This window comes from Physeter macrocephalus, chromosome 12, assembly GCF_002837175.3.
Source record: "Physeter macrocephalus isolate SW-GA chromosome 12, ASM283717v5, whole genome shotgun sequence".
Classification (NCBI taxonomy): Eukaryota; Metazoa; Chordata; class Mammalia; order Artiodactyla; family Physeteridae; genus Physeter; species Physeter macrocephalus.
The window spans coordinates 22,461,220-22,471,031 of NC_041225.1; positions in this window are offsets into that span (position 1 = coordinate 22,461,220).

Sequence of the window (9,812 nt, forward strand, 5' to 3'; positions counted from 1 at the left end):
TTGCCTGCCTGCTCGGAGCTCTGGGTGGGGAGGAGAGCTCTTCTTCTCTAGCGCACGGCCGCGCCGGGTATCGGAAAGTTTCCTACCAGCTGGGGGACGGAGGCGGACGAAGTGCGAGCCTGCTTCCAGGCTGGGACGACCTGAAAGTACCAGAAGTGTCGCCGGCCAGCCGTGCCCCCGGCTTCCCCAGCAGTCACCCCCTTTCCTATTCGGGCGGGCCGGGGGCCGGGGAGACCTGGCAGTCCCGCCGCCCGCTTGGTGGGCTTCGCGCCGCCCCCCACGGGGACTGCCCGCCCTGCAGCTTCGCTAGAGGAGGACGGTGGAGCCACGATCCCAGAGGAACAGAGTCCGCGTCCTCGCAGGGCACCGAGGGGTCTCGATCCGGCCCAGGTCCTCTGCAAATACTCCAGAGGGGCGCCCGGGCCAAGAGTACCCTTGGAATAGAACCTCGGACTCCGGGGTGTCCACGTCCCTTTCTCACTTCAGAAGTTCACCTGAGCTTGGGGTGGTGACTGTCCCCCGTCCCGATCGATACGGACCCAGCAACCAAGGCCAAAGGTGTGCAGATTTTTTTTTAAGACCCACATCTTACAAACGTGAGATTTTTTTTTTTACCAGGCAGCACAGATTACTTAAAGCGTACCATTTCTCCGCGATCCAATTTTATTAGGATTTACTCTCATTTGTGCTCGGCTTCTCTGGGGAAATAATGCTTTGATTAATGTAATCCTGGCCCGGGATCCGCCACATGCCCCTCGCCCCTCTCCCCAAAGGAAGGGCCTGTTTGACAAACAATAACAGAGCCGCAACTCTTGCAATCTACCCACACCTTTGGGGGTGGCTAGGGAGAGGGTGACACACGATCCCACGCCGTTTGCTAAAGGCAAGGGTGAGAGGAGGGCGCAGGCTGTGCGAGGGACGAACTTTCCAGACGCAGAGCCGCGGGCCCCGAGGCGCGGGGGCTCCAGGGGAGGGTCCCGGTGGGGTGCGCGCGTGGGTGCCTGTGCGCGCCCGCCCGCTGGTCGCTCCGGCCGTCTGCCTCTTTGTCCCCAGGTACAGGCTCGGCGACGGGGATCTGCGCGCTCCCCGTGGGCAGCCCCCGGACGCAGGGCGCGTCCACAGCGCCCACGCGCGGTCCCAAAGCACCTCGAGAGCAGAGCTTGGGGGAGAACCGGGCACCGACCCGAGGCGCCCCGCAGCCGCCAAAACCTTGGCCAGAAACCTGGAACGCGGGGCCAGATTCAGCGGCTCTCCTCCCGCATCCATGCCTGCGCCCCTCCAGCCGTGCACACTCGGCCACAATGCGGGTCCGCCGCGAGCCGCGCTCGCCCCTGCGGCAGGCGGAGAGCGGGCGCCCCTTTCCCGCTCCTCCTCCTCCTCCTCCTCCCGCGCCGCCCGGCCCCCGCCCCGAAGGAGAACAGCTCAATTACGAAAAGAGCGAAGGCAGGAAATCCCAGGCTCCAAGGCGCCCGCCGACGCTCCTCTGGTCCCCGTCCCCTTCGCCCCGTCCCCACCCCCAGCTTCCCCAGCTCGGGGGGGGGGTGGGCGGGCGGGGGGCGGCGGGGCGAGGGGTCCTGCCCTGCTCCGCCAGAACAAAGCCCGCCGCGGGAGCCCGCGGCCGCGCACCGAGCCGGTGACAAAGGCTGGCGGGCGGCGCCGAGCTCCACGGCCGCGCTCCGCCGCCGGCGGGCGGGAAGGAGGCCTAGAAGGTGGGGTGCGATGCGCGCCGGCTGTTCCTGGGCTGCGGCATCTCGCCGCCTCGTCCCCGGTGACCGGTTAGGGTGACTCAGCGTTTCCCTCGTCGCTGGCCCGCACCCCGTCTGGTCTCTCTCGCCTTTGTGCCTCTGGCCCCGCGCTCCTCGCTCTCTCCCTGCTTTTCTCCTCCACCTCACTCCTCCTCCTTTACTCCCTCTCCCCTGGCCTTTTTGCTTTTAATCGCTTTCCATTTTTCTTTTTCCCCTAGAAAAGCAATGCTAATTCGACTTCTGAAGGCCGCTCTGGGTGTTCAGATAACAGTCTCAAAGTCCTTGCCGGGCAGCGTGTACGGAGAAAAGGGGAGTAATGGGTCCTCTTCATTTTATTATGCAAATTGTGCTCTCAGTAAAATAAAATGCAGCTTAAGGAAGCAGAGCTCGGCCCTGGGACCCCCAGAAGCCGCCGCCTATTTGAGAGAAGCCGCTTCGGAGGGGCGCAAGTCACAGCAGGGGGCGAGCAGGGGGACCCTGCGGCTACGGAAGAGAGACACCCCCCCACCCACCCACCCACCAAAGCAAACCTTTCTAGGGAACGTCCCAATCTGACTTCCTAACCCTGGAAAGGAATCGCTTCCTGGACGTTAGCACTGACACCCCAGTGTTTTCGAATTCTGGAGACTTGAATAGTCAATGTTTTTCCAAGTGAAGTTTTGCTTGTTTTGTTTCTGCGATGTGGATTTCAAATAAAGGGAACAGAGCCTAAGCCAGTTGGACAACACGCGCCTTGACTTCTGGAGTTTTTTTGCACCCTGATATAATATTAAATTAAGAGCTGAGGGCTGTCCAACACCACTGTAAGCTTGGGATCCTCCCCTTGGGCTTTGTTGAGAAACCAGGCTCCCTACCTGAAATCTGGGGGGAGGAGGTGGGCCTTCAAAGCTATAATCAGACACAGGACTTTTAACTGAGGACTAACAAGCCCCAGTTGCACGAAGCTACAACGAGCAAGGTCATTTAGTTCTACCGCCAAAGTCTCTCTGCCAGATATTCTAGTGCTGGAATTTTATTGCTGCAAACCTCAGAGCATCCGAAGTATCAGTTATCAGTGAATATCGGTACTGTATTTTAAAAGTGAGCAGAATAGCCACCCTTGAAGACCCCCTAAGGCTGACAGTCCAGGGTGAGCCTAGGGAGGGAGCAGGGCAGCGAAATGCGAGCTTCAGCATCCACAGGAGAAAAGACACCACAGAAGCATCATCTGGGGGAAATGCCCAGAAGAGCAGCCTTCAGCCTGATGGGCGGCAATCTGCACCCAGCTCCTCAGACAATAGCTAAGTTCAAGTGTTTAAAAAAAAAAAAAAAAAAAAAAAAAGAGGCACTAAAGTACAAGAATTGCTTTCTGGTGTGCTACAGACATCCATCAGGAGACTACCTGGTCCCAACCCAGAAAGGAGAAGCTATACAGGGAATCTGGGGGGTTCTGGGCAGGGCGTGTCCTCAAGGAAGAGAGGAGAGTTCATTCTGTCAGGGCCACAAGCTCAAAAAAATCCAACCACCCCTCTGGCAAAGCTGAGTTAATATTTTGTTTTTAAAAACACAGACACAAAAACACCAAGTTGACCTTGGAATATTTTCCTAGCTAGACATACCCACATGTTTTTGTTAATAAATCATCATCATCACTCTGGTCAATCAGCTGGGTTCTCTGTTACCTAGCCCTGTGAATTTAAATTCCAAGAAGACCACTGTTGGTGGGGGGCGGTGAAGGGGGGACAGGAAAGAATAGTCCATCACACTATGTCAGCCACGGCTTCCCTAGCGATTGGTAGCCTTCATTACCAGACTTGTCAGGTGCACGAATGCAGCTACAGTGAGCAAACTGTTGGAAATGGGTTGTTTTTCAAGCATACGCTCGATTACCAACTTATCGTGCCTTCTTAATTTAGATTCCACAGTCTGAGATGGTCTGTAGTTTAAAGCTGTCCTATAAGCATCAGAAGTAAAGCTTCGTACTTGAGGGTGAGAAATCACAAGTGTCTGAATTTATCATTGCTCCTTCCAGCCCATCTAAGAGAACTAAGTGCTTGCTCCCTTCCTGCAGACCAGATAAATCAGTTATCCAAGTGACACAAAGAACCACAGAGGAGGAACCACCGGGACACTTCCAAAAACTTAGCAAGACCAAGAAACAACCCACCCACCACCAAGCCAGATGACCAATACTCATTTCCACCCAAAAGCTACCACTGAAGAGCCCTTTCTTTGGATCTGGCACACAGGGCGGACCGTGAGTATGCTACACATTTTCATTTGTAAATGCTAACGGCAGATATGCGCCTGCACCGCCACGGTACCGGACGGAGCACCTTATCAGTCTCAAACAGAAGCAAATGAGTAAATACCCAGTTTGTATTTTGTACATCTGACCCAGGTAATGTTCTTCGTTCTCTCTTTTGGCAAAAGCAATTTCACCATCCCCAGCAATTTAAAGTCAGTAGCTTTGCCCAGCTCTTTGGATCTTAATTCATACGCAGCGTGGTTGTTCCCACCTCCAGATCATGACAGAATGCTAACGCGGTCTGTATAATATGCCAGTTCTCAAATTAACTTGTTGCTTTACCCAGAATTATTATTTTCTATTTCCTTTACTCGAGGTAACCTAAGATTGTAGCTATCACGAGTAGCAAGCTTTCTTTTTCTTCCAGGTTTGTTTTTTTTTTAAGTAACTTTATAGAAAAGGAACAGACGAAGCAGCAGCCGAGATAGTAACCATCCCAGATCTCATGAAAAGTGATACCAAAAAGTACACTCCCAATATGTACAATTATTGCTTAACTATTGTTTTACAAAATGCCTGGCTAAACAGAAAAGTGCCCTTTCTCCTGAATAATTTTAAATAATTTTAAATAATTTTAAAATGCATCCCCGGGCCTGCAAAGTAACCTAGAGCTTTGAGGCATTGGTCTAGTGCGTGTGGATCTCCCCCAGAAGTCTTTTGTCTGAAATGTCCGGAGAGCTGAAGAAAAAGCCATGTTTGGGTTCAAATTACATGGTTTCTTCCATTGCCCACTTTGTGTTATTCGCACAGACCTGACAGTACATTTCCTGACTCTAAATGTGAGAGCTCCTGGATAAAGATCATGGAATTAAAATTTTTTTAAAGTGTCTCCTTTGCATACGTTATTCCCATAATCTTTCAGCCCTCCGAGATGAAATACCACTTAAACCCAAACCTTGACTTTTTCAAGTTAGTTTCAAAGCAAAACTTCTGGCTGGAACCTGGCTGGCTTGGAATAGAGTTCGAAAGGATAAGATGTCTTTCCCGCTCCTCCAGAGGGACGGTAGAGCCTCCAGCCCGGGGCCCTTCCTGCAGGCTCGGTGGCGTACTCACAGGTGTGGGGAGCCGCAGAACAACGGAAGCCAGCTTCTCACAAGTCACTCATAGCTTCCCTTTTTTAGGCTCTCCAAATCTCCTTGGGAAAATTGTTCGTGACAAACTAATTCCTCAGAACCGGGCAGGATTTGCCCTTCACTATTTTAGGAAGTTTTCCACGTATCTTTTCATCCTTCCCCACAATAAAGTTCAGTCTTCCTTGGCTGTATCTAAAACTCTCTGAGGCGGAAAGCCGGTGCTCTCTTGAAACTTTTCTGCAACTGTGTTAAGTCATACTGTGCCAAAAAGTTTCAAGCCCACAGTGACCTTTCAGGGATGGCTATTTTGTATTTTCCCTTTTCCCTAACAAGCCTTTCAAGGATAAATCCAAAATCTTTCTACAGCCAGAGGAGGTATGAAGAATTAAAGGAGCCATTGAATATCAAATGGAGTAAAAGAGATCCAGGATGCCTTGACTAAGTCTCCAGGAGCTGGATTTTTATTTAGAAGTCAAAGCCTGCATCAAGTTGAAGAATGTTCACTATTTAGTAGATAATATCTTTAGAATGTATTTTTCTCTTCTTGACTGTCCCAAAATATACAACCCGAGAGCCAGCTTCTGAGGTAGCTCACTACACACCCCTAATAATTTTGCAAAGTGTTTTTGCTTTCACAGCCCAACTCTGTTTTCCAGACTTACATCCACTCTGCGGAAAGAAATGGAGGAATACTTTTTTGAACTGTTTTTCTTTCGGGGCCATTTCACAGAAGGGGCTGGGTGGGAGATGCGGGGGGGGGGGCTCACTGTCCTTCTATTTTAAGGCGCTGTGCTCTGCAATGAATTCACTCCTCGTTGTGAATATGCATAGAAAGGTAGGGGCATTTGTTCCTTTGGCAAGTTTGGAAGAGCAGATTTGCTTTTGAAACAGCTGCATTTTACACGGTACCTGCTAAGACGAGTCAGTGCGCCCCCTGCTGACAAGTCAAGAGTGCGACTCCCGAGCACTTGCAAAGTTTATTTTGTTCAGTAAACCGTGTCATATAAAATTAACAACAACAAATAAAATTAGCTTATATGTTTCAACTGTAAAAGTCCAAAACAAAATAAAGCTAGTTTTGGTGGCGCTAGAAATCTCTATCTCGGCTTCTTCTCTTTGGCTGAGCCAAGGTCCTTTTATCTAAAGCCCAGTGCACAAACATATAGCTTAATGTGACCAGTGTTCTTCCTTTTCTTTTTCTCTCTATGGCAACCAATATGCTCTGCTCAGAAATGTTCCCCATCAAGGAAACAAATGATCTTCAGGGAGCAGCTCTATATGGCATCTGGTCCAATGGAGCACAGAGAGTTAACCTCAGTCAAAAGCGACGCTGCCAGGCACGCAAAACAAGGAGCGGAAAACTGGCGATTCTTACCCCCTCCCCAAGTGAAACCTCTTCCTCCTTCCTGACAAACCATTTCATTGATTTGGCATCAACTGTTTCCAAAGAAATTACAAATTTCAAATTGCAAGGTGTTCCGGAGACAAAAGTGCAATAATATTCCAGCTATTTGATTCTCACCCCCTCACCACCCCAGACGTGACTTCCTCTAAAAAGAACAAAACCAGGAACCTTTTAGGGTCCTCTCCAGCCTATTTCACTACAGTAAGTAAGGTTCTCCCATGGGCTTGGACTTGGCCTAGCTATTTCCTCCAGCCGTATTTCTCGAATTAACTGCACCTAGCAAGCAAGGCACCCTTAATTTTTACAAAACCCAGGGACAGTGGCGAGAGTCGGGGGGCGAGTGGGGGGGGGCAAGGCCGGCCGTCAAAACTAGAAAACAAAGTAAAACACTGTGCCACGCTAAAGCTCCAGCCTCCTTTGGGAATAAAGTGTAAGGTGTCCTGGTTAGTTTTGATTGATCACCCTCTTTCTGATGGCCTTTCACTACCGAACTGGGAGACTGCAGCTTGCGGCCAGCTCCCCAGACGCGGCCTTAACCAGGGGGGCACCGACTTCCTGCCACGTCTTCCTCCCCTGCCTCCTTCTTCTCCAGCTCTCTGCCCTCCCTTTGCCAAGCCCCCCTCCCTCACTCCATCCCCCTGTTCCCAGCAGGAATCCCTCACCCCAATCCCAGGCAGGCACACGTAGTTCAACACATCAGCATTGGCTACAGAAAGGGGGTTTCTTTCCCTCTAGTCCTGATTCTCTAGAAAAAAGAAACCCCAAAGCAAGAAATATTTATAATACTGCGTGCTTCATCCTCACTTCTTTTTCAGGGCCCTTATATTTCCCTGACAATCAACAATTAAAATTAATAGCACTCTCCTCCTCCTCCTCCCCAGAAAAAAAAAAAAATAAGTAAAGTGCCTTGCCGTGGGGAGCTATGGAATGAGGCCATCGTTTTATGTAATATTTTGGCAGGGTTGGGTTTTTTTCACTCTCCCCCCAAACACTCTTTCCCTTCCTTCCTTCAAAACAGTTGCCCTCTCTTGTCCCAAGCACTGGAAACAAGCTCCCAAACCTACAAGAGCATAAATAAACCTGAAAGGAGGGGCAGAAAAGAGAAAGAAGGTAAAGAAAATGAAAAACACTTACCGAGCAAACTTCCAAGGTTAGATTTTAAAATAAATGAAGATGTTTCATTTAAAAAAAAAAAAACAAAAAACAAGGTGACTGGGGTGGGGGGAGGCATAATCTGAACTCCCCAGAAGCGGTGCTTCCTTAGTCTTGCCTTTCCAGCGACTCCTCTAAGCCCAGCTCTCCACTAGTCTATTATTTTCACCAAAATATATGAAAATGTATGCAAATGAAAATCAGCACTAACTGTTCTCCCCTTGTTATATACTTTGGATTTTTTTTTTCCAGACAAAACAATCACACTCGGCAAAGGGAGGGGACGGATGGGTGGGGCTGGGGAGCGACTGGAGAACTAAGTACGCGAAGGGGGAGGACGAAGGGGACAGAGCTCGGAACAGAAGTGTATTTCTGATTTCGAGGAGCAAGGCGTTTTGGGGGGCTTCCCGTACGCGCACACACACCCTCCTTGAAAAGAAAGAGAGTGGATGTGTGTAAAGTGGATAGCAGAAGCGCTATCACGTTTCATCAGGCCACCTGAGACTGCTTTTGAAAGCGTGTACTGTGAAATTCATAGCAGTAATTTAGACAAAATCCTCACTGTATATTAATGAAAGGGGCCCCATGGCTCTGTTCCTATCCTCCCCATTCAGTGTAAACAAAACCACGAGACTCTCTCGGTTTTTGAGCCGGATCCAAGCAAAATCGGCAGGAAAGGAAAACATGGGGTGCTGGCACCGACTATTCAAACGTCTGCACCTGGAGATCTCAGATTTATTCAATGAAATCTGTGTTCCATCTTTCATATATACATATACGCATACATAAATATAAAAAGGAACCTTAGGGGGACGCACAGGGAAAGATCCGTTCTGTCTGGGGTTTGGTTACCGCCGCCGTTCAGGTCTATACCTTCGCAATAATGGTATCACTAAAACCTACCTACGAGGGCACCTCTCCCCCCGGCACGCAGGAGCTGGACCAGATCCTACACAAATGCTACGCGCCCACTGTTCATCTCGAGATCTCGCACGGGCTGCGTGTCTGCGACTGGGCTGGAGAGCTCCGGCTCTGAGTACCCCTAACTGCGCTCAGGAGAGGAATTATTCGCGGGAGAAGGGCAGCCCCGAGCACCCCGGCGGCTCCGCGTCTGCGTCCGGGGCGGCGGGCAGGGCCGGCGCAGCGCGGCCGGGTGCGGGGTGCGAGCACACGCACACTCATTAGGGACGATGTATTTACTGAATGTCCGAGTCGGGTTAGTTCATTGGAAATCCCCGAGGAGGGTTCAATTTGCCCTTGTTTTCGTGGCCACTTTCTCTTTTTTCTTGGTTCGCTGAGGCTCCTCTGTGCAGCGTTTCCGCTCGGCCGCTTCCCCCCACCCCCTCTTCTCCCGCCCACCCCGCGCGCTCCCCCTCCCGGCCCCCTTAACCCTTTCCGCCGGGCTGGGCTGAGAACGCGCTCAGCGCCGCGCGCCGCAGACCCTCCGAGGCCGCAGAGAAAGAGAAAGCGCCGGCGTGCCCAAGAATAGAGAGCAGGCGAAACACCACTAATAGCGACCGCACCGAAATAAAGAAATACACACACGCACCCGCACACAGTGTGAGCGGTGGAGGGCGCGGCGGGCCGATCCGCTTCCTTAGGCCGCTCTCGCTGCCGCAGGCTTCCCGACGCCTTTGGGGGTCGGGGGGAGGGGGTCGGGGCAGACACACTGACGGTGTGTCTAGGGGGGGAAGGTCGGCCGAGCGCTCCGCCGCCCGGCACCCCGGGACTCGCAAGGGCACGCGCGCTCCTCGCCGGAATCCCGGCGGAGGGGGCGGGGGAAGGGAGAGGCGGGGGTGGGGAGCGCGCCGCAGCCTGCGGTCCTTCTCGCACGCGCGGGCCCGGCGCTGGTCCCGGGCTGCAGGTTTCCCAGACTATGGCATCCGAGAACTTAAACAAAGGGGGCCGCCGCCGGCGCGAAGCGGCTGCGGAAAGTTGCGGTGGCGGATTTCCAAAGAGCGCGGCCGCTACCCGGGCTCTCGGCGCCGCCAGCTCCCCCTTCGCACCCCAGCCGAGGCGGGGACGGGGGCCGGCTGGTGGAGGAGCAAGGAAACTTTGAAACCACTGGGGACACATCTGCCTATAGGTATTGGCGTGAATGGCACATCAGTGCCGGGCGCGTTACCGATCTCTGGGGTGGGGTGGGGGGC